This window comes from Pinus tabuliformis, chromosome 6 (genome assembly GCF_031772625.1).
Source record: "Pinus tabuliformis cultivar Carrire ecotype Pingquan chromosome 6, CPIR1, whole genome shotgun sequence".
NCBI lineage: Eukaryota > Viridiplantae > Streptophyta > Pinopsida > Pinales > Pinaceae > Pinus > Pinus tabuliformis.
Window position 1 is genome coordinate 791319890 of NC_142292.1, and position 27121 is coordinate 791347010.

Consider the following 27121-nt stretch of genomic DNA (forward strand, 5'->3'; position numbering starts at 1 on the left):
AATGTTTTTGGCCATAGGGTTATTGATTGCAAAGGCTATGCAAAGAAGAGTAGGAGTGTATTGTATGTAAAGGAAATTTCCTATGTGGATAATAATACAGGAAGAAATAAGTTCTTTCCTCCCTTTCTAGGTCATATAAGATGCTGGAGATGTGGCAATCTTGGCCACATCTCCAAATAATGCAAGTTTCCCAGTTCTTTGATACAAACAAGACAAATGGGGGAGAAAAACCAAATAAGATTATACAAGAAAATAGAAGGAGATGCATATATCAAAAGGAAAGACACCAAAAATTGGAAAAATAAGAAAGAGTATTGTGTGACTTCAATGAAAAATTGATGTCAGAAACCCATCAGGGGAAGCTACTCAAGGAAACAAAGAAAACTCTACTCAGTGTTTTTTATTAGAATAACAATCATGAACAGTGAAGTATCTCATGGGAAGAGTAGCACCAATAGTTTTCCTTGAAGACATGGTACCCAAGGATATGATTTTATGATTCATGTATCTTGTGTAAAGTAGCATGGATTTAGTTTTTATGTTTGTAGAAATGATGGGCATGAGGCAAGGGATTATGTATAGGATTAGGAATTAGAATGAGATGATGAGGATGTAAAGAGAGATTCAATTGATCAAGAGAAATCTATAAATGACCATTTCAAGTTGTGAAGGGAAGATTTGAGAGGAGTTGAAAGCTTCAGAGTCTCACAACATCACCTACACAAATGAAGAGGTTATTGGACATCACATTAAAGAAAACATAAGAGAAATATAGGAGATTATGAAGTACATTACATGTAAGAAGTTGAAAGTTTTGGATTTCTCAAAGTGATTATTACATACGATGAGAAGTGTGTTATTCCAAGTGATACGGACCCTAAACAGTTTCATGATAGGAGATTCTCCAAACAAGAGGAAAAAAGCATAAGAAATGGTGTCTCATATTACATCTAGGCATATGGCTTTGAAGAAGAACAAGGCTTGCATATGATCCTAAATTGCATGAAAATTAAAGAGGTTTGAAATTGCTGGAACCAAATAGCAACTTCTTTACTCTCAAGACTTGTTTTGAGTATTCATTATTGAAAGCATGCACTGTATGAAAGATATGGAAAACGTAGTTGGATAGAAGATGAAATCGATGCACTTAAATTATTGCAAGCTGAGCATTGTCATAATTGGAATAAAATAGCAAAAATTCTTGGGAAAAAATCGGTGCCTGATATGGATACACCACCCTTCATGGACAAGAGTGGTGTTGAAAGAGATCCATTTATTGTAAATGTAGTTCAATTCAAATACACGACATTTGTGGCTATTACATTAAAGCAGAAAGTGAAAATAAATTCAACGTAACATAGAACTGGCTTCTCATTAGTGTTCAAAACAAAACAAAAACATAAATTAAGAGCTAAAATTTAGCCTAATACATTGTGATGTTGAATCAAAAAATTATGATAGTATCTCTAGCTAGTGACTCTTAACCATAGAGAAAAAAGCTTAAATACACACTGAATTTAATATTGTAGAGAGTTTGGACTCTAATTTTCTTTGGGTGAAAGAGAAAATTACAGAGAGTTTGGCTTCTAATCTTATTTTTCATGGAAGCACGTAAGTTGCAACAATATACAATGCCACCACCATGGATCCTCTACGAAATTAGGGGCTAAACTGTAGATGCTACTGCCACTAAATGGGTTGATCTTCTATATGTTTATGTGGTGTATTGGAGCTCCAAGAAGGAGAAGAGACCTAAGATAAATAAGATAGCACAAGGAGAAACAATGAAGATGAATGATTAAAGCAAAAGATTGAATGCAAAAGAGTAAGAGGTGAAAATTTCATTGACTAGAAAAGTCATTCATGAAAGAATTAGTTGTGAGATTGATCTGATGCTTTCTGGCAATGAACCTACAAATCTAAGAATCTGATGCATTAAAAAATCTGAGATCATGGAATCATACATTTCATAACCTATAGAGGACCTAAAGGTATGCAAACCTGAGAAAACATTACATAGTATGTGCTGACTGCAAACCATATGTCAGACTGCTTGTCGTATACCAGAGCATTTATACGTTACAGTTTAGGAAATCCAAGTACGGACTTGTGGAATGAGAATGAAATGTGAGAACTAAGAATTATGTGTTACTATTTGTCATCAAAAAGCCAAATATTATTCGTGATATAGACTTTAGACCAACATGGAACGTTACACAGTCTTCTTGGAGACTGAACATTACATTATCAACAAATGAAAAAATGATGCTAGTGAATGACAGATTTGTTATAAACCCAGAACAATTACCAAAGAGGATATTGTAATCTAATACGTTACATATGCATTACTTTGGGCTACTGGTATGACAATTGGAATATACAAATAGTCTGGTGGACACTATTACATATGCAGTGGAAGTGTTATGAGTTAGCAGTGTACATATTATGTGTTATGTGTTTGACAAAGTTTATGCAAAAGTATTTATCTGGATGCCAAGTCACTTGAGGTTCCAGATATGAATAGAAAATGATGTGAGATAAAAATGCAATGTATGCCAGCGACGAGACTTGCGAAGTCATAATAACATATGGAATCAAGCTAGAGGATGTGGGAATTCCAAAGGACAACATAATTTGTCAAGATAGAGAATCAAAAGAAGCAGTTATTCAATGGTTCATTATGCATGTCATGTGGATATACATGTTTTGATCAGTAAAAGTAGGTTGGTGGGCACATGGAGAAAATTAACACACAATGTTAATATGCTTATTGTAGTTGATCAAGATTTTTAGAAACATAGTAACATTGCAGGGACACTCAAAATCCAACACCTCAACATCATGAAAGCTGGACTATTGAAAGAATAAATGTCGTATATGTATTATTTCATTTTTATGTGGGATTGAAATATACAAATAAAATACACTACAAAATAGAGATAAAACCAATGAGGCCTTTGTGCACAAAATACCTTGTCATCACGCAATACAATACTCCAATAAGTTTCTAGGATTTTGTTGGCACTTTTCTTTTTACACAGTTGGAATTTGAACCTATTTTCAACCTTGAGAAACCACAATAGTGGTTAAATCTCCACAATCCCATGCTAATAGCCTCATCCCACAGTCTATTCCACATGCCTAATTAATACCCATGGAAATGTTATCATTTCGAAATGCTAACATAAGCACCATTCTTAGTACAATGCCTAACTAAGCTTACATAATTTTTAAGGGTTATAAATTTAATATGGTTCCTCAAGTTTGATTATGTTGATTATGAGTCTGCATCTTTATTTGGATTATAGATTCCAATCAAACCTAGTCAAAGAATAAAATTCTCTTTTATATATTGAATTGTTATGCAAGAAGCTCATAGAAAAGATAGATCAACGACAATAAAAATAATAATGTAAGGGCACAACAATAACAATAGTGGGCTTCTATGGTGAACACCAATAACAATATGGGGGCGACATGGGAAAAACAATAATAATAAAGGGGATACATTAGTATTATAGGGACCTAACATGCCCCTCTCCTTCAAAAAAGTGTTGTCCTCAACTCTTGAGTAGTTTTGGATGCTTCTGTATAAAATTCTCATCCTCCCATGTGGAATCTTTAGCGGGTAAGTTCTTCCACTTAATGAGATACTCTGAAATTGATCGATTTTGTAGCTATCAGGTTCTTGTTTCTGTGAATACTTTAGGCTCAAATATGATTTTCCTTCTTCGTCAGTTCTGGCAACACTGTTTGAACTTGAAGCTTGTCACCGATAACCTTCTTTAAGCATGAAACATGGAAAACTAGGTCTACTCGGGAAGATGCAGGTAACTCCAATTTGTATGCCATAGTACCAATCTTTCGCAACACCTTGTAAGGACCTTAGTACTTGGGTGATAGTTTATTATCCTTCTTATCTTGCTTGAGAGACATTTGTTTGCACGGTTGTAGCTGTAAAAATACCCTATCACCTACATCAAAATGTATTTGATTGCACTACTGGCTCTGAAGTATCGCTGCATTTACCTCTGCTGGTTTCTCGTGTACTTGTATGATTTTGTCATTGTCTGCCTTACAACTCCTAATTTCTTCCTTTAAGATTCTTAGTGTATCTTCCAAATAGGAAGAATTCGCAACGCCATGTTTCTCATCTTATCCATATGGAGAGTCTTTGTAGTCTACCATCTTGCTAGCCACTTTGATATTATTCCTGCAAGGTATGTCATGTCAGCCAAACCAAATCACAATAAACCAACATACCTTAGTATAGTTTGGGGAGGATACCTCGTCTACAAGATCAAAAAATCAGCGTGATACATGTATAACAATATCATGACATCATATCGAAACATAACACATAAGCATATAACCATGTACCCATCATTCTAGCTAGAGTCCACTCATCAATGCATGACCATGTCAACTACACATACCATAACCTCTTGCATGACAACAAACACTACATCACTGTACACTTGACCACATGTGAACATTAACATGCATAAGCAATGCATAATTAACCACACTCTCATGATGACACACTCGACCACAACAACGTGTCAATCTATTTCTCATGGCGGCATCATTAAAATCATGACTCATACCATACAAATGCAACAAACACATGGTCCTACAACACAAGAGACATAGATGCAACTAACATGAATGCATGACAAACAAACAACCCATCCAGTCTGAGGGGAAAACCATGCTCTGATACCACTCTATAACACCCTCCTCCCACATATATCCAAGTAATCGGTCACCCGGGCTAAACATGTGATGAGAAGTTATATGATATGATTCACCCTCCTAAGTCATGTTAAGGAAGTGAAACCAACAGAAACGCATCATACAGACCTTCAACATCAACTACAAGACCCCTAAGAACCATCTCAACATTTCTAGTAACTAGCCCTTGGGTCCCACTCAAGTTTTAGACCTCTTGACCTCTGGACGCTCCCACGCTATGGGCATGACAACGTCTAGGAGGCTCTCGATGATCTCATGACAAGGCTTTCCAGTGTCGAGGAATATTTTGCTCAGTTTTGTGCTAGCATCCTCAATATTTGAGCCACGTTTTGAAGCCCAGAGCCTAGGTCACTGCCTAGAATTGAATGACACCTTCAGGACATAAAGATAATAATGAAAGAATGATGAAATTGAAAATACTTGAACAAGCCCTTGACAAGACCCCTACTAACCATGACAAATATTGCATCAAACATATCAAAAATATGTAATCTACAGGTGTAAACAACATATCTAAGAAATAGGGGTCTCATACTCATTTGAGAATCACTAAGAAGCATTGATGCTTCAACACATTAGCTGTAGTTTCATCCATTAGGTCATAGATACATTGTTCATTCATTTACAAGTAAAAACATGATGATAGCCATACATAGCTACTGTCATAAAACATATACAAAGCATAACAGTAACAAAAATACAAAGAGAATCACAACCATATGATCCACATATAAACCAATATAATACTCATAGAAATACAAGGAAAAATAACCTTATCTTGATGATTCAAAATCCAGACCCAGGATGGGACTACCATGTTCCATCCGACCATAGAATGAATGAGCCAAATCTCTCTTCAACCATTCACCCTCATGTCATATTCCAAGCATGAATGTGGGATCTCATAGAACACATTAATCCAAAACCTTCCAAGGCTTTCAGAGTCCAACCACCTCAACCCATCAAACAATGATTCCACCTCATGGCTGGACATCATAAAACCATCATCAAATTGATTTCTACCTAAGCCTTCTAGGGCTATAGAGTGTTTGTTCCAACCAAGGCTTCCAGGACTAGTAACTCAACCCACAACTTATCTGGGATTCTAGAGTGTTTGTCCAACCAGAGATTCCAGGACTAGTAACTCAACCCACCAAGGGATTCTAGAGCATTTTTCCAACCAAGGCTTCTAGGACTAGTAACCCAACCCAAGATGATATAGGGCTTCGAGAGAGTTTGTCCAACCATGGATTCCAAGAACTAGTAACTCAACCCAAGCTAAAGGAAACATGAGAACCAACCATAAAAACAAGGAAATAAAACCACAACACCATGGCTATCCAGGAATGACAAGGCTAGGAAAATTCACTGTTGATCAAGGCAATCCTCCATGCCAGTGATAGATCATGACCAATAAACCACATGCATATGCCATGCATGCCACAACTAGTGGGTAAAACATACATTGAACTCGGCACCTGCAAACAAAACCTATTGTATCTATTGATTTTGATGTTGTCTTGTGCTTTCTTGCTCTTCCTTTGTCTTCTTGCTCCAAAAACTTCAAGTATGCCACACCCTCCAAGAGTGCTCCAAGAAAACTCTAAGTGTCCAAAAATGAGAGAGAGCTCCAAAATTGAACTGACAAAAGTATGTGAAATGATCCTTATAAGCCTTTTTATTAATGAGGCCTCTAGTTTCTTCATTTTCCATTATTTTCCTTCATTTTCCTCCACACATGCAACTTGTGACCTTTCACCTACTTTTTCTCCTAATTTAGATTATTTTCGTAAATAAATGTGCCAAAAATGCCTTTTTTCCTTTCCAAAGCCTTAGTCATTAACTTTTCCAATTTCCTTAGCCATTAATCAACCACAACTGATCCCCATCACTATGATTTTTCCCAAAATTCAACTTGGAATAAGTGTCCCATCAACCATGGATGTTATTTTTATTTTATTAACTTTTATTGCATGGAATTTTCACCAGGGTTGTTACACAAAAACTCTCCTATATGCCTCCCATGAGGCAACACTGGATGTATCTCCCTCACCACCCCCACGGGGGGCAATCATGTCATAAAATATATGTCCTGGATCATGATCTTGATCATGTGCCCCTAACTACAAAGGCCTCCTGATCTGTGTCCCACTAGCTCGCAATCCTCAACAAAAAAGGCTCACTAGACCTCAACAATGGGTTCTGCAAGAACTTCAGCACCCCATACTATGCTAAATCTCCTCTAACTACTTCTTTCCCCTGAATCTCATCACAAATATTTTCCAAGTCTCTTTCTCACCGTGACACATTGAGATCTACCATACCTGCAACATACGATTATGTTTTGTCAATTCAGAGTCAAAGGCACACATCATTGTATCCAAGCTTCCGCTCAACAGAGATTCCCATCCTACTTTTCCTCTCAGTCCATAACACAGTTTTTTCCCTCAAAACTATGCTGGATGAATTTATCAGCCTGGTTATTCATTCCAAAACAAAAAATAGGGCCAATAAAGTTCCTTCCAACTGTGAGGAAGAGCTAGGGTTTCCCCTAGTGAGATAAATCCCTAATCTGAAAATTTAATCCACTAAAATTGATGAGTAAGGTTAGGCCACCTACCTCAGACTTGCAGATCCTGTTTCCAATGGTTGGTTTTTTTGCTCCGATCTACACAAGATTTAGGGCCTTATCCTCCTCTCCAAATTCTCTAACATCTCACTATGCAAATAAATTGGATTTGGGGGCAAGAAGCCCTTTTATAGGAAAAATCGTAGTTTTTTTGTATCCCATTACGACCAAACTGTATCCCAGAACCATTAGAAAGCTCTCACTGAGCTCTATAATGGGTCTCCCTTTGTTTTTGGTAATGTGACACTTGAAGAGGAAGCCATGTTTTCCATGAGATCTCACTTTGCCACCTATTAAAATTGAATTTCTTTATTTGAGCGACCTATACTCTCGTACCACTTTATCCGCTCATTGGTTGACTCACGTGTCGATTTTTGTCATGGGTAACAATAATTCACTCATGTTTTTATGGTCCCCTCCGGGCCTCCCCCACGTAGCAGCATCATTGAGTCACCCTTGTTAAGAGAATATGAGATGAGTCACCCCTACATTCATGGAGTCTATCCCAAGTCTCATTGAGTCCTTGTTATAATGTCCCATTTGTCTTTGCATCTCGTTCATCTTATTTTTCTCATTTTGGCCTCCAGCTATACTGTTTCATCTCTAAAAATCCTTCGTCTGAGTAATTGACCGTCCCCTCAGGAATCGAGTCAGTTGTTGCTAGGTCAACCATTCATATTATGCTCTAATAAGGGAATTCTTCAGCCCACCACTCATCTTGTTTCATTCCATCATCATCCCTACTGCCAGTCCATCAGTCACTCTACTATGATCCCTTGTGTCTTTATTGAGGACTCCTCATTGCCTCAACTCTAGCAGGCCCTCTCCTGTCGACTTCAACACATTCATTCGAGAGGTGCAGTTAAGAGGGAGATGTACCTTGATTCTAACTTTCATCAATGTTCGATTCCTCAGATAAATAAAAGGGACTCATCATTTCCCTTTGACTTGGTTGTTTCTCACATGGTCGAATCCAACTCATTATCGTGCGATTGAGAATCGTACACTTGACGGTTCAGTGATCCAAACAATTTCCCCAATGATTCTGAGGTGCGTGTGAGATGTTCCAGACCTCATGAGAGGGTGGCCCTTCAGGTAGCCCCCCACATTCTCAGATGTCCGCAGATGTTGATCCAACATTAGATGCAGTGTTGCATATGTGATGAGTTCGGTTTCAGCCATTTGTAGGGCCATAACATGCATGTCTCCTTCATATGATCCATTCAGATCTTCAGAGCCCTTTCCTATTCAACATGGCTTCTTTGATCGTGGTCCCCCCTCACCATGTCATCGTGAGGGGCATTATGTCTCATGTACTTAGATGTTATTGTATTAATTCCTAGCCTATGTCTTTTGAGGCACATTATGTATATGGGATTCATTGTATTATTTTCTAGCCCATTGATGCTAACATATCATGTATTATGTACTTTGTAGCTCAGTCCCACATTGTTGGATTCACCAATATTTGTTGTACTTAGTTATCTCGGCAGGTATGGGTATGCCTCCCCCACCTCATTTGAGATCATGTACTCCAACATAAAAGGAGACTTCTATCAATTTAGTAGGTCTCACCCCCTCTAATTTTGCCCTTCCTTGCATTTCTTCAGTTGTATCTCTCTTTCTCTGACTCCCCTTTGGTGTCTTGTGGAATTGTAACTTACAATGTATGTCGGCCATACGATTTTCTCCTAACACTCATACGTTGGGGGGAAATCTGTTATCACCAAAAAATTATGACCTAGTCATTTCTAACTAGGTGGATTGAAATACACCATGTAGGATTAATTTTACCATAGTAAAATCACTTTCACCATAAGAAATAATTTAGTAAACCATTTTTATTAAATTATTTCTGATTGAAATTAAAAAAACCCCATGCGAAGAATTGAATAACTCATTATTTATTTAATTTTCTTTAGGAATAATTATTAAATCATTGTTTGATAATTATTCCTTGCCACATTTGACTAAATCACCTAGGAATAATTAAAAAAATCATTATTTATTTATTATTCCTTAATTCTATTATTGGAATAATGGTTAAATCACTATTTTGGATTTGAGGCATCTGTGGTTCATTTCTTTCAAGTTGAATCTCGGAGTATCCACAATAATAATTATACTTGTCAACGTTTCAAATCCCAACAGGGATCCATCATCAAGACAATTTCTGAATGATGATAGAAGAAGAGCTTTAGTGACAGGATAAATAGTAAAAGGATAATTTGATTTTAAGGAGATGAGGTCGACTTAAAGTTTTTTCATTTCTATTTTTAATTTTAATTTTAATTTTTAATAATTATTAATCATGTTTTAAAGTTTTATTATAATCTAAATTGTATTTTATATATTATTATTAAAAGATCCTTTAATGAATAGTTTTTTAATTAATTATTAATAGTTTTCTTATTATTCTAATGTGACAAATTTCTGTTATTAAATTTTAATTCATTATTATACCTTAAATTCAAATTAGTTTAATTAATTAATTAATTACTAAATATTATAATGATAAATTCATATTTAATAAAGATAATTAAATCTTTTAATTTTGTTATTAATAAAAGATAAATTTATTTAGATATTATAGTTAAATACTAATTGTTATTGTAAATGCATTCTTTTATTTTCATTAGATTAATATATTTTTATTTAATTAGAATAATTAATTACTTAATAGGTATTGTAATGACTAATTATTGTTATATGTTAATTCTAGAAATTTTTGTTATAAATAATTAATGATACTAATAATAATAATTATTATTATAAATAATTTTTATTTAATTATTATTATAAATACCTAATAATAATCATGATAATTATTATTAAGAGTTATAATAGCTATTTTTATCTTTATTATAATGATAAATTCATATTTATTAAAGATAATAATAATAATAATTATAATAATATTATTATAAATAATCTTTAATTAATTATTATTATAAATACCTAATAATAATCATGATAATTATTATTAAGAACTATATTTAAGAACTACTTTTATCTTTATTATAATGATAAATTCATATTTAATAAAGATAATTATTTCTTTTTAATTTTGTTATTAATAAAAGATAAATTTATTTTATTTATTATAATAATATAACTAATTTTATTGGATTAATTAATTAATAGATATTATAATTAAATACTAATTGCTATCGTAAATGCATTATTTTATTAATATAACTAATTCCATTAGATACTTTTATTTAATTAGAATAATTAATTGATTAATTAATTACTTCATAGGTATTGCAATGACTAATTATTGTTATGTGTTAATTCTATTTTTTTTGTTTTGTTTTGTTAATAAACTAAATGATTAATAAATTTTTTAATAATGAATTATTGTTATAAATAATTAATGATACTAATAATAATAATAATAACTATAAATAATATTTAATTAATTATTATTATAAATACCTAATAATAATCATGATAATTATTATTAAGAATTATAATTAATAACTATTTTTATTAATTCTATTCGGGGGTATTTTTATTTTTAATATAAGATCAGAAAGTTATAATAGGAGAGGAGTAGTTACTTGATTACTTGAGATGTGCTGGTGGTCCTAATCTCTTTGATTAAAGGAAGCCAACTTCCACTGATCTCTATACCATTGTCCTTGTTGAGATTCTGTGGATGTTTTATAATTTCAAGAGCCTCCCTAATCTTTTGTCTTTGATAATGCTCTTCTCTTGCGATAATTGAGGCGCTCTCCAAACACACCTGGTGTTTCATCTTTGAGGAATGCTCCACAAGGGCTGACGTATGAGACCTTCCATTCTTAATATCTGCTCCATGTTCTTTTAGTCTTTTCTGCAGAGAGCGACCTGTTTCACCAATGTAACTTTTTCTACAGGAACAATCAATTTTGTAAACTCCCTTAAGCTGATGTCTATCAATATCGTCCTTGATGGACCTCATACCTTGTTTAATTGTTTCAGGTGCTGAGAATTGTGTGACTATGTCTTTCCTTTTCAGGATTTTTGCAATCTTATCTGTTACCCCTTGAATATATGGTTGGAAAACTCTACCACACTGAGGTAGGTCCTGGGCCTTGGGTTAATGGGATAACACCCTCCTTTCCGCTCTTTCTATAACATTCCTAATTTCTTTTTCTCTATAGCCTATACCCTTAAATACCGAGGATAAGTGCTTTATCTCTTCCTTTAGATGCTCAGAGTCAGAAATTGGAAGGGCTCTAATCGCAAGAATGTTAAGGACGCCAAGCTTTTGGGATGGGTGATGGTAGGTTTCAACGTGGAGGTAGCTTTCTGTGTGAGTTGACCCCATAGAGGGGGCCTACCCGCTCCTCTCAAAACCCCCTGTGACCCCCTCGCTGTGCAATCGCTGCTAGGTAGGCTAGTCGTGGAAAGAATATAACACAACCCAACATAAAACAAGTCATACATTAATTTCCCCCAGAGTATATATATAGATATAAAATTAATTCACACTCTGCACATTGAAATGTTCATCCATACCAAAATTATACTTGGAAGTATAAAGCATATATTTATAAAATACTCTCTCTCTAAAATTATTAATTACAATTATTATTTAAAATGTTTCGTGTATATATATATATATATATATTCAGACTCTGCACATTGAAATGTTCATACATACTACAAGGGAGTATAAAGCATATATCCATTGAATACTCTCTCTAAAATTATTTTAATTACAATTATTATTTAAAATGTTACACACACACACATATATATATATTTATTCATTTTGAAAAGGAATCAATTCCTATAATTTAGGAGCTGATTCCTATAATTTAGGATTCATTCCCAAAAGTTGGGACAAGTTATGAAGTAGTTAACTAATGCACTAGAGTCAAAGGCCTAGTTACGTGTCTTCTAGTGCAAGTTGATTGAGAAAAAGGACAAGTGGTTGGGACTTAATTGATATAACAAGTTGCATGAGTTTTCACTCATTATAAATCAATCGATCACAAAAGAAACTTTCCTTAATTGGAAACTCACTAACTTTAGCCATTGAAATTGCATTAAAAGGGGGAGCAAAGGCACTCATTTAGAATCATTCTTCTGGAGCACTAGTTTTGTGTATGAGCTTGTGAGAGAGTATGTGCAAGAGGGAGGCTTGTGCGAATTTGGTAGAGATAATTTTTTCTTGGGAATTGCACAAAAATATGACGGAATTCCTATTTTGTAGGAGCAACTGTTGCGCTGGAATCAAAAAGGATTTTCTCTAGGGAATAGGGCTCCAAGATTGTGCATAGGAGAAGGAAAGAGATCATAAATCTTGCGAGGGTTTCAAACCTAGTCCACGGAAGGAAGGCAAGTGTGTTTTCGTGTGTTTTCATACTAAAACAAGTTGTATTGTTAGAGATATATTTCTTAGAGTTCTTTTAATAAATCAAGTAGAGGGTTTTCCCAATTGGGCTGCCTAGAAAAAAAAATATTGTGTTTGGATATTGTGTGACTGTGATTTATTTATGTTATATTTGACTACAAATAAGTAGAGAACTTCTTTGTCTTAATGAAGAGAAAATAGTTTTCAAAATTTTCATTAGAGCATTCGTATAATTTCAAGGAAATTCTACATGGTATCAGAGCAACATACCAGAATAAAGACCATCACATTCAAGGATAAAAAAAATCAAAGGAGGATACCTCTGAAGTAGTTGTAGATCAAGAGCCCTAGCGAAGGAGAGATATTAGATTGTTTTGGGTCCAATAATCCTGTGACAATAGGCCAAGTTTGTGGAGTTATAGTTAGAATAGAGGAGACATATTTTGAGGCAATTCTGTGCCAAATTAGAGGCCCAAATCCCCAAGAACATTTCCATATATTTATGTCTTTGGGATGACATTTTCCTTATTGTAGGTGTCCTTTGAGGAGGCTGAAAGGATAGGACAATGGGTAGAAAAGTGTCCTAAAGGCCAGCGAAGAAGAGGAGCTATAGAGGAAGGGAAGCCACAGGTTTTGGGCGGAGAGATTCTCTAGAAACAAATCTGAATATTTTTTGAGTATGCCCTAGTGTGGCCTAGTCCTGTAGGTGGTCTCTTTGAGTACCAAAAATGCCAAACAGTGGACTATACAAAGGCAAGAAGGATAACAAATAAGGGATGGTTTTTGGGCAAGCTAATCTGCAGTATTTGGAGGAATAGAGGGATGAGTTTGTGGGGTTGTAACTATAGTTAAATTAAACCCTAATAGAGGTTTGAGAATTGCATAGAAGGGCACAAAATACGAGGTCAAGATGAGAAACAATTAGCTGAGAAAACAAGGTATGTTTTTTCCTCTTGAATTTGATGTTTGCTAATGAATGTGGTGTCCACTTTGGATAGTATTGTTTGGCATCTTAAGGATTGTTAGGAGGGTTGTAGTAGGTGCCAAAAGATACCTAAGAATAATCAATTATAAATGAATTTGAGGACTGTGAGAAGGGAAAAATCAGAGAAGCCCTAAGTGCTAGTTCTTAAAGGATTAAGGACCAACGAAGTGGGCTTATCAACAATCTATAAGTTAACTATTGGAGAAAGACTTTTAACAATGATAGAGGGTAGCTTTCATGTCCTAATTTTGTCTTCATTGGAGCAACACAAGAAGGTAGAAGTGTTAATAGTGTTAAGCCCCAAAGTGTTATGTTCTTGAAGGACTAGGGAGAAACAAGTGGGCAATTGATGAAGACACTATTTGTTTACTCATTGATGGACTAATGATCAACTAAAGGGCATGAAGTCTGAGTAGCCTATGTTCAGTCTTCTTGGAGCAGCCAAGAGAGATTGATATTGGCATATGTGATAGTTGGAGATACAAGCATTTTTAAGTAGCAGAAGTTGTAGTGATCAATAGAATAAGAGGAATAATACTTGTCAAATGTATAAAAGGAGAATCCTTCCACATGACCAAGAACAAGAAGAGTTTCTGCCACCTAAAGGAAAAGGATATGCAGGTTAATATTGAGCTAGGATATCATGGTCAATATGCAGCTAGAGGAGATTGTACTGTCAATTTTTAAAGGGATTTAGGTGATCCTCTCCATCTCAAAGAATTCTCTATGTTCTAGGATTGAGGAAAAATCTTGTTTTGTTAGCTACCCTTGAGGACAAGGGATATGATATCATCATCAGAAGAGGTAAGGCATACCTTTGACACTTAGCTTATGGATGTAAGAAGAAGAAATTTGCAAGGGTGAAGAATCTCTACAAGTTGCAGGTGGAGATAGATGCAGCCTTGAGAAATAAGGTAGGGAGTTGTCAGAATAGAGAAGTAATGGTTCAGCAAGAGTAGGATAGAGCTCTCAAGATGGAGCCTCAACCAATATCTTAGTTTCAGTCTGAGGTAGTTGGCATTTGGGTTGATTAGCAAGATGATAAGGAACATAGCCTAAGGTGAGTGGAGGCAACCTCTCAGTCATAGACTCTCGGTATAGGGAGAGTTCAAGCCAAGTGGGAAGAGGTTTTGGGTAAGGGAGACCATAAGAGAGTTGAATACTCTAGTATCACTTCCATCTAGAGGAAGCATCCATAGAGGTACATAGGGTACATGGCACTTATGAATGAAGTGATGAACTTGCAAAACATGGTGGGAAAAAACAGGTCTTCAAATCATGTTCCACATAGAAAAGCATGGAATTCTTCTAGTTTAGAGGGATCAAATGTAACAATGGAGAACATGGCAGTGTTAGAGACAAATCTAGGTTGATGAGGTTCTTCCAGAAATACCTTCCTCGCTAAGAGGGAGTGTTGAAAATGATAGTGAGAAAGGGTTCATTTATTTGTGCCTTAATCAAATGGACCTTAATGAGTTCTTCCTTAGGTTCCTCAAATTCCTATAAGTTAGGAATCCGTTCGTATAATTCGGGAGTTGTTTTCAATAAGTATAGACAAATTCCTAAGATTGAGGATAAGTCCCTAAAAATGAGGACAAGTTCCTATAATTTAGGATTCGTTCCAAAAAATTAGGACAAGTTATCAAGCAGTTAACTAATGCACTAAAGTTAAAGGCCTAGTTATGTGTCTTTTAATATGAGTAAATCAATAAAAAAGACAAGTGGGGTTACCTGCACCCCTCAAACCCCCTATGACCCCCCCTCTACGCAATCGGCGCAACGAAGGGGTGGCTCCGCCCCCCCTCTAACCCCCGGTTAACTACGTGGGCTAGTCGTGGAAAGAATATAACACAACCCAACATTCACCCACTTGTTGTTTTCCTTCCACAGGGGGCCACAAGAGAGCTTAGTCATTTATCTAGCCCTGCAATGCCCATTGTTTCTCTACACCAAAATAACTTCTTAGAGCTCACAGATTTTGTCAATGCATCTGCAGTATTCTTCAAAGTGTCCACCTTTACCAGCAACACATTTTTGTCTTCTATCATATCCCTCACAAAGTGATACTGAACATCAATGTGCTTTGTCTTTGAATGATATGCAGGGTTCTCTGCTAAGAAAATTACACTTTGGCTATCACAGTCTATCCTTATAGCTCCCTGTACTAACCCCATACTTGAACACAAACTCTGCAACCAAACTGCTTCCTTGCTTGCATGAGTGGCTGCCATGTATTCTACCTCTGTAGTTGATAGTACCACTACAGATTGTTTCTTACTCATCCAACTGACTGCACCTCCAAATAGGTTAAACACATACCCACTTGTAGATCTTCTCTGATCTAGATCTCCAGCCCAATTTTCATCAACAAAGCCATGAATATCCAACACTCTGTCCAATCCTGGTCTTCCTTGGTAGCACAAACCATAATCATTAGTGCCACGCAAATACCTGAAAATCCACTTCACTGCTGTTCAATGCTCCTTTCCTGGTTTTGACATAAACCTGCTCAATACTCCCACTGCATGTGTAATGTATGGTCTAGTATAGACCATTGCATACATTAGGCTACCGATTGCACTTGCATATGGAACACGGGACATGTCCTCTTCCTCTTCTTGTGTCTTGAGACACTGTTCAACAGATAACTTTACACCTACAAGAATGGGAACCTTCACTGGTTTACTATCCTGCATATTAAATCTCTGCAATATTGTCTCGACATGCATCCTCTGGTTTAACCAGAGCTTCCTCTTTTCCCGATCTTTTTTAATTTCCATGCCCAAAATATAGCTTGCAGCACCAAGATCTTTCATGTAGAATTTCTAGGACAATTGGGTCTTCAAATCATGAATAATTTCTTTATCATTTCCAACCAGCAACATATCATCCACATAGAAGACTAAATAAATAACACGGTCACCAATTAATTTAAAATACACACAACGATCTTCTTTGCTTCTGGTGAAGTCAAGTCCCTGTATAAATGTATCAAATTTCTGATACCACAACCTTGGTGATTGTTTTAACCCATATAGAGACTTCTTTAACTTGCATACCAGTTCTTTCTTACCCTTCACCGCAAAGCCTTTAGGTTGCTTCATTTAGATTTCCTCTTCCATATTCCCATGAAGGAATGTTGTCTTCACATCCATTTGTTCTACCTCAAAGTCAAAAGCAATAGCAACAGATAAAAGTAATCTAATAGAAGTTACCTTGGTAACAGGAGAAAAAATATCACCAAAATCAATTCCCGGCACTTGGGAATAACCTTTTGTTTCCAACCGAGCTTTGTATTTCTCCACCTTTCCTTCTACATTTGTCTTCTTCTTGAACACCCATTTTCTATCAATGGGTTTGCTTCCAACCGAAAACTCCACTAGATCCCAAGCCTCATTTTTGTGCAAAGATGCCATTTCATCAACCATGGCCTCTTTCCAGAGTTTTCCATCCTCTGAATCTACTGCTTCCTTCACAGTTCTGGGATCATCATCAGTAATAGATAAAGCAAAATTTGAACAGAAAGCAGATGGACTATACCTTTCTTGTTGCCTTCTTTCTTGAACTGATCTTCTTACACCTAGAGTTTGTGGCTCTTCATCTTTTGATTCCTCCTCTGCTGTAGAGTCTAATTCTTCCTCCTTTAGCTCAAACTCTATCTTCTTAGGTTCCTTTGGTTGGACTTCATGTTTAATAATATATTTCACCTCTTTGAACACCACATCTCGGCTGTACACAACCTTCTTTGTTACCAGGTTCCAAAGCTTATAACCCTTTAAACCATTCTTATACCCAATAAAGATGCACTTTTCAGATTTACTATCCAACTTGGTTCGTTTCTCCTTTGGAACATGTACATATGCATCACATCCAAATACCCTCAGATGTGAAAGAGAGGGTTTCTTACCAGTCCATACCTCTTATGGAGTTTTATCCTCCAACGCTGATGAAGGTGATCTGTTGACCAGTTAACATGCTATCTCCACCGTCTCTGCCCAGTATTCCTGTCCTAACTCGGCACCACTGAGCATGCTTCTTGCCCTTTCCATCAACGCCTTTTTCATTCTTTCTGCAACTCCATTTTGCTGAGGTGTATATGGGGTAGTATTCTTCTGTGCTATGCCACACTTCTTGCAGAATTCTTCAAATTCCTTACTGCAAAACTCTCCACCGTTATCTGTCCTCAACACCTTTATCTTCTTCTTTGTCTGGTTTTCCACCAAAGCCTTGAATTCTTTAAACCTGTCAAAGACTTCAGATTTCTTCTTAAGGAAATATATCAATGTATTCCTTGAGAAGTCATTTATAAACGATACATAGTACATAGACTTACCCATTGATGGAACCTTCATAGGTCCAAACAAATCAGTATGCACAAGTTCTAATATATGTTTCACCCTCTTACCACTAGAGGGGAAACTCACCCGATTCTGCTTCCCATATACACAATTTTCACAGAAATCAAAATCCAGAGAGCTATTACTCATACCTTCTACCATACCTTTACCATGAAGTATTTGAAGCCTTTCTCTCCAATATTTCCAAGCCTTTGATGCCACAACATGGTCTTCTCTCCAGAGACCACTAGATTTTTTGCTCCACTTTCAGGAACCACAGAACTGTTGCACCCATCAACAACCGTGCTACCTTGCAGCTTGTACAGATTTCCAATCTGAACTCCCTGCATCAATACCAATGCTCCCCGAACCATATTGCAGGGATCCTTCTCGAACACTGTTTTTACACCTGCATCATCCAACTTGCTTACAGAAATCAGATTTCTGGCCAATGCAGGAATATGCAGAACACCCGAAGTGTTCTAACCCTTCCACCTTGCAACTTCAACTTTACTTTTCCACGACCAACGATTCTAGCCTTCCTATCGTCCCCTAAGAAGACATCACCACCATCGTATTTCTCATACTCGCAGAACCACTTTCTATGGGGAGTGAAGTGAAAGGATGCAATCAACCATGCCTCATGATCTACATGTGTACTTGAAGAAGCCAAGTACGCATCCACACCTTCATTTGAGGTGGTTTTTGCCTCTGCAGAAGGAGCATCATCAAATCCCTTTCCTTTATTAGGAGCTTTAGATTTTCAATCCCTTTTGTAGTGCCCTTCCTTTCCGCATTTCCAGCACACCACCTTTACAGGTTTTCCTGGAGATTTAGATCTCCCTCTAGATTTAGATCTCCCACTCGATGACTTATGTTTGTTTCTGTTATGGGACCGTCCTCGTATAGGCAAGGAATCACCATTCCGGCTCTCCATATTTTTCCGTCTCATCTCCTCCATCAGCAAGGATGATATTATTTCATCAAACTGCAAGGCAGTTGCATTGCTACCTATTGCAATAACCAGACTATCCCATGAATCTGGTAGAGAAAACAATTAACTGATGCATTTATCTTCATCTGAAATTTTAATATCAACATATGCTAACTAACTTACCACAGTATTAAATGCATTCAGATGCTCTGTCACCGAGTCTCCATCTTTCATCCTCAAGTTATACAACTTTTTCCGCAGGAACAATTTATTCACCATAGACTTAGATTGGTACAAAGTCCCTAACTTGTCCCACAAAGCCTTCGTCGTAGCTTCCCCTGATACATTCAACAATACTGAATCTGAGACACACAATCATATTGTGCTCTTTGCCTTCCAATCCAACTTCTTCCATTCTTTATCAGACACTCCCGTTGGTTTAGTACTCAGATCTACTGTGATCCACTGATCTTTATCCACCAACAGATCCTCCATCTTGAGTTTACACTACTCAAAACTCTGACCATTAAATTTCTCGATCTTTATCTTTCCACTGCTCGCCATCTTCTTTCACCACGAGAAACGATCTCGCAGATCTCCCACTGAACAAGGTCTACCACAGGCCCGAGTGAAACCCCTCAGCAACAAAGGCGTACCCTTGAAGCCAAAACAACTCTGATACCAAATGTACGTTTTAATCTCGTACAGAAATTACCTGCACCCCTCAAAACCCCTCTGACCCCCCCGCTACACAATCGACACAACAAGGAGGGGGCTCCACTCCCCCTCTAACCCCTGGGTTAACTACGTGGGCTAGTAATGGAAAGAATGTAACACAACCCAACACAGTTGGGTTTCAAGAGACAAAATAAATTGCATGAATAATTAACTCATGATAACTCAATCAATTACAAAAGAAACTTTCCTTAATTAGAAACTCACTAACTCTAGCCATTCGACTTACATTAAGAGGAGGAATGAATGCACTCATTGTACTGTTCTTCTTGAGCACTAGTTTTGTGTACAAGCTTGTGAGAGAGCGTGTTCAAGAAGGAGTCTTGTGCGATTTTGATAGAGAGAAATTTTCCTTGGTAATTGCGCATAAAAATAGGAGGGAATTCCTATTTTATAGAAGCAGCTATTGTGTTGGAATCAAGGAGGATTCACAGTAGGGAATATCATTTCAAGATTACGCATAGGAGGAAGAAAAAGATCAAAAACATTGTAATGGCCTGAAGCCTAGTTCACGCACAAAGATAAGTATGTTTTTAGATTGAAACAAGTTGTATTGTTGAGATCTATTATTGAGAATTCTATTAATAAATCAAGAATATGGTTTTCCCATTGTTGAGATCTATTATTTAGAATTCTATCAATAAATCAAGCATATAGTCTTCCCAGTTGGGTTTCCTAGAAAAAGAAATATTGTTGTGATTTATTTATGTTCTATTTTGTTGCAAATAAGTAGGGAAATTTTGTGTCTTAGTTAAAAGAAATTAGTTTTTAGATTGTTCATTACAACAATTGCAGAATTTCAATGAAATTCTACATAAATATCTCCCTTTATTTATGGCTAACAATAATTTTATTATTATTAGTTTATCCTTTATTTTAACTATTGCATGCCAACTCTCATGTATAATTTTCTCTAATTTCTCCCCTCTTATTTATTTTTTCTTAAATATTCCACACTATGAGGGAGATGTTGTCACTTAACATGACATTTAAACTAATAATTTAGTAATAACTAAAAAGGATAATTATGGCCATAAATAAAATATTTCAGATTCCAAGTTAATTTTACATCAAATTTACATATATACACAAACATTTATCCAATCCTTTGAATAGCTAGTTACGGAGCTTCATTATGCTTTTGACATGTATGATTGTCAAAATTTCTTTAAAAGAATCAACGAGCTTAGAAAGAAACCAAATGAATCATTGGAAGATTTTATTGATAGATTTCTCCATCTTTGTTATCAATTTGCCGAGAGATACATGGATTGGAGTTATTTTCATGAAAAGTTTTAGCAATTGGTTTACCTTTCTAAGTTTGAAATGAATATTGATAATCAATCATCAGATGATTTCAGTAATATGGAAGTTACAAATCAACAAGATATTATCCCTACTTTCATTATGCCAACTTTTGTCTCTTTTTCATTTATGACTGAAGGAAAATCTCAAGCCTCAGATGAGGGAGTTGTCACTTATGATATCTCTCATCCTCCCTCACCTTCATTACCAAAGCAATTTATTTCTTGTGCTAACAATGAAATTTCTATTATCAGTGATCTAGGTAGTGTAGAATTTTTACATGAAATGGAACAAATTTTTCTTGCTTTGGAAGCTCCAATAAATCCCATTGAAGTGAGGCAAGCTCAAATTGGCATTAGTAAGCCTTATTTTAATTATCACATTGATGAAATGCACACTAATTTAGTTAATATTCCATCTCCCTGTAATATGCTCTTACCTTCACCTCCCTTCCATGACCAAGGCGTTGCCTTGGGTGACAGTGGATGTTTAAATTATTTTATAGAGTGTAACTTGTGTGTTGATTTTTTATTTCCTCAAACTTATGTGAATGTGAAAGATATGAATTTTGAATCAGATTTAATTGCTGCCTATGCACGAGAATATTTTCATCTTCTTTCAGCCTCTATGCATTATTAATTGTATCTTGACTTGTTTGCTGAATGTGTTGCACCAACAATCATTTTAAATCCTTTGGCTTCTTTTCTTCTAGACCTGATTGCGATCGAGTACAAGGTAGTGATGTCTCTCATCTAGAAGATGAAAAGAACGAATCCAGTGATCATATCCCTTTTGATTTCCAATATTTATCTTGGGAAGAAGATGACTCTTCTGCTCAAACCATTCATCAAATTCTCCAATTGATTCATCTGCATTTTTAACAAATCAAGAATCTTTTGTCTAGTATGAGGAAATCTAAACATCTTATCAAACCAATGACCTCAAAAACTTTCATTTTGTGAACAACGATCTTATTGCTATATTTGATTATGGATGTTCGTATTCATCCATTAACCTTAGAAAGCCACAAAAATTTGATGATTCATTGTTTAAAGGTTCAGAGGTTTGTTAGGACAGTGAGGCACTTTAGCTCTAACTGATGTTTATGCCAGGTCCTCACGATCATGAAAAGATCCATGAACTAGGTTAGGTTAATGTTTCCTCACAAGATTCTTTCCTATAACTATTTCATTGAATGAATGTGCATCTTTGAAATATTTCTAGGGTTTTCAATTTTGTCATTTTGTTTATCATGACATAATCGTTGATTGGTTGGAAGAGTCCTTTTAGTCAAACTCTACTGTAAGAAAACAAACTCTCATTTCTCCTTTACTTTATATGAAGTTAAATATGACTGCGTGCACATTTTTAAGAGGTTTTTAGGGTTTCCATGGTTATCATTCCACAATTTTAGATAGAATTGTAGGCTGATTAAAACAATCATTTATGGAAAACTCTATTACCATCAGGCAAGACCTCTTATCTCTTGTGCAAGTTACATAGCTAAATATCTTTACATTGGCACATTGTTTTGTACTTGTAGTAATCATTGATATCCTTTTGTTTTCAAGTTGATAGAAACTCTAGTGGCTCCATTGGAATTTTGACTTCACATGACATTGATCTCATTTTTAGTTAAATTGGGTTTTAGATTTAGTTTTAGTTTATTTGCTTACTAAAGTAGTTTTGAACACAATTGATTTCATAGTTGGTTTCATGCTTGCATTAATATCTTCATTCACATTTTAATTAGTTCCATTGTTTTACACTTTCATTCTACCTTCATTTGTTGTTTGCATTTCATTGCATTGTTCTTTTATTTTTCATTTAATATGAATTTCCTGCATTTCTTTTCTTCCCATTGCATTTAGCTTTCTATCCTTCATTGCATTAGTATAATTTCCTGACATTAATTTCCTTCATACAAGCTCGTACATAAATAAAACCCTAAAATATCTTCTCCTCCCATTTTGCCCTAATATTGAAATCCCATCACTGTTGTGTGGGATTGTGATGGCTAATCCATGAGGCAATCATTTGCAGATCATAGCATTGAAATATGTGTTGAACATATTTCAATGAACCTACTTGGTTAGCAAGGAAAATATGATTTGAATCTTGTGGGGAATGCTAATCGTTTTATACAACCTATATCTATAACCTAGGCTTTGTTTCTAGTCTAGTTCTGAACATCTTTGATTTGTCTGATCTTATTGTCCACTTGTGGGTTGGAGATGTGATGCAGAGATATGGCATGAGGGAAATCCTAAGTCAAAAAATAATTTAGTTTCTATAAAGAAAGAAACAACCACTCTTGCCTATAAAATAAATTGGGATCCTACATCCGCCTTGGTGTAAAGAACACCCTAGTAAATAATGGCAAGTGCATGGAAAAATAAAAATCAAATAAAAGGGGTAAAGGTATGAGAAAGGCTTCTTGCACAGATAGATGAAGAAAGAAACTTTGTCGAGACTGTGGATGCTCACTAGCAGTGAAGCAATGCTTGTGATTTCTTAAGTGACTTCGTAAGGGATATGGATGCTTTCTAGTAGTGGAGAAACACCAAGAAATCACTTTAATTCCTGAACATAATAAATCCTCTATCATGTTATCTATGTCATTGTCGAAGGCTTATGGTCTGAACTCTTGGTTTGGTGAATATAGATAGCAGGACCTAACTATGAGATAGACAAAAGGCACATCTATAAATGGTCAAGTAACTCAAAGTGGTACCCACAATATTTTTCCATACTTGTTTGCATTTATCTTTGGAAGGGATGAAGGAAAAGATCTTGGATTCTACAAGTGGTTCACCAATTTTTGTAACCACTACAATAACCCCCAAAATTATTATCCTATACACCTAAATTTTGGGTCCCCCATGATTTTCAAGGTTTTAATGGTTATTCTTGTTGTTGGACTCAATCAAACTCCTTAAAATAAACTAACTATCATCAAAGACCATGGTTTCTTATAAATTCATGAGGCGCCTTGTCCATGTCTGCCTTGCCTCATCTTGGTTACATTTTCTGAATGCATTATGGTTTGTGACACATTGTAAAGAATTACTTTCATGATTTGTTCCAATTCTTTCTGCATTTCTATCTACTATAGGTGAAAAGTTGTTATGAAACCAGCTCAAGAAAAGATAGAAAAGATAGATCAACGCCTTAGAATTCAGCCTCTTCGAGAGGGCAACCTCCTTTACATTACATAAATGAACAATTCTTGGATGATTCAAATGACAAAACCTCCTTTCTATATATAGGAGTGTAAGGAGTCACAATATAATCCAGCCGACCTAACAATAATAATATAAAGCCACAAAAATAACAATAGAGGGATTCTATGGGGCACAAAAATAACAATATGGGGGTAATAGGGGCACAACAATATAAATAAGGGGTATAACTACAATAATAAAGGGGTAATCACAAGTATTATAGGGAACCAACATGCCCCTCTCCTTCAAAAAAGTGTTGTCCTCGACGCTTGAGTAGTTCTGGATACTTCTGCATAAAATTCTCATCCTCCCATGTGGAATCTTCAGCGGATAAGTACTTCCATTTGATAAGATACTCTGAAATTGATCGATTTCGTAGTTGTCGAGTTCTTGTTTCTGTGACTGCTTCCGGTTCCAATATAATTTTTCCTTCCTCGTCAAGTTCTGGCAATATTGTTTGAACTGGGAGCTTGTCGCCTATAACCTTCTTTAAACATGAAACATGGAAAACTGGGTGCAATCGAGACGTTGTAGGAAGCTCCAATTTGTATGCCATAGTACCAATCTTTTGCAACACCTTGTACCGACCATAATACTTTGGTGATAATTTATTATCCTTCTTAGCTTGCTTTAGGGACATTTGCTTATATGGTTGTAGCCGTAGGAATACCCAATCACCTACATCAAAACTTCTTTCACTGCGATGTTGATCTGCCTGTTGTTTCATTCTATTTTGTGCCAACACGAGGTTATCCTTTAAGAGTTGGAGGACTTGTTGTTGATGTTTGATGTGATGTTCCACTGCCTGAACCTTAGAATTTTCTCTTAAATATGATGTGATAGATGGTGGTTGATACCCATAAAGTGCGATAAATGGGGTCATTTTTGTTGCTGTATGGAAGGAAGTGTTATACCACCATTCAGCCAGAGGCAACCATTTGACCCATTGTGTTTGTTTATCAGATACAAAGCAACGAAGATATCCTTCCAAACATTTATTTATTATCTCAGTTTTCCCATCAGATTGAGGATGATAAGATGAGCTATGAGCTAACTGAGTACCAAGACAAGAAAATAATTTTGTCCAAAAATTTCCAGTGAAAATGGGATCTCTGTCACTTACAATAATCTTCGGGTTTCCATGTAGCTTTTGAATTGTTTCAATAAATGCAGAGAAACTGTACTAGCTTTAAATGGATGTGATAATGCACAAAAGTGTGCATACTTGGTAAATCTGTTGACTACCACCATGATGACGCTCTTTCCCTCCGACTTGGGTAAACCTGTGATAAAATCCATTGAAACCTCCTCCCAACGTTGGCTTGGAATGGATAAAGGTTGTAATAGACCCGGTGTCTTAATTGTTTCAACTTTATTTTGTTGGCAAACCAAACATTCCGCCACAAACTTTTGAATATCTGATTTAAGGCCATCCCAAAAAAATTCCTTCTTAACCATGTGATAAGTTTTTAAAAATCCTGAGTGCCCTCCTAAGGGAGAAGTGTGCAATTCCATAAGAATCTTTTGTTTTAGCTGGGAATTCTTACAAAGGTATAAGTGATCTTTGTACCATAACGAATCATTTTGCCAGCTAAATGTATCAGACGTACTGGAATCTTGTTGTAGCTTTCGAATAAGTGCCCACACTTCTTCATCATTCTTCCATTCCTCCCTTGCTTCGTTTATCCAATCTGGTTGGATAATAGAAATGGCGCACAACAATGCTTCCACATCCTCATCCTTTCTTGAGAGTGCATCTGCCACCACATTTTGCTTCCCCTTTTTGTAGATGATTTCAAAGTCATAACCCAACATCTTTGTGACCCACTTTTGTTGCTCTTCAGAGGATAATCTTTGTTCTAAAAAGTATTTAAGGCTATCATGATCCGTTTTTACCTTGAAGTGTCTTCCCATTAGGTAGGGTCGCCATTTCTTAAGTGCATGGAGTATTGCCAACATTTCCTTCTCATAAATCGCTTTGCTTAAAAACTTTCCCTTGATTGGACGACTTTCAAACGCAATGGGTATTTCATCTTGCATTAGAAAAACACCAATTCCATTTCCTGAAGCATCACATTCCACAATAAAGGTTTTTGTGAAGTCCGGTGTAGCTAAGATCGGTGCTTGGCACATTGCCTCTTTAAGATGTTCAAAGGACTTTGTTGCTTCCGAAGTCCATGAAAATGCATCTTTCTTCAATAATGCTGTTAGAGGCGCTGCTATTCTCCCATAATTCTTAACAAACTTGCCATAATACCTTGTCAACCCAAGAAATCCTCGCAGATGCTTTATGGATGTGGGGATTTTCCATTCCTTAATGGCTTTAATTTTGCTAGGGTCTACCTTAACTCCTTCATGAGATACAATATGACCCAAATATTCCACTTCCTGGACTCCAAAGAAACATTTGGATCTTTTTGCATATAATTGTTTCTCCTCCAATAGTTGTAGCACCCTGTCAACATGCTCAACATGATCTTTCCAAGACTTGCTATAGATTAGTATATCATCAAATAATACTAACACAAATTTTCTAAGGAATGGTTTGAAAATTGAGTTCATCAAACCTTGAAATGTTGAAGGTGCATTGGTAAGGCCAAAAGGCATGACCAAAAATTCATAATGACCCTCATGAGTTCTAAATGCCGTTTTCGGAATGTCTTCAATCTTCATTCTGATTTGATGATATCCCGAACGAAGATCCAACTTGGTGAAATAAATTGATCCATGCAATTCATCCAGTAATTCATCAATGACAGGAATGGGGAACTTATCTTTAATAGTGAGCTTGTTGAGGTCCCTATAATCCGGACACATGCGCCGAGATCCATCCTTCTTGTGCACCAATACTACTGGAGCAGAGAAAGAAC

General features: G+C 35.9%; 1 pseudogene; it reads left to right on the forward strand.

Moving 5' to 3' along the window:
* The window catches only part of LOC149261149 (potassium transporter 7 pseudogene), a 56772-nt pseudogene that overhangs the window by 442 nt on the left and 29209 nt on the right, over window positions 1-27121 (forward strand).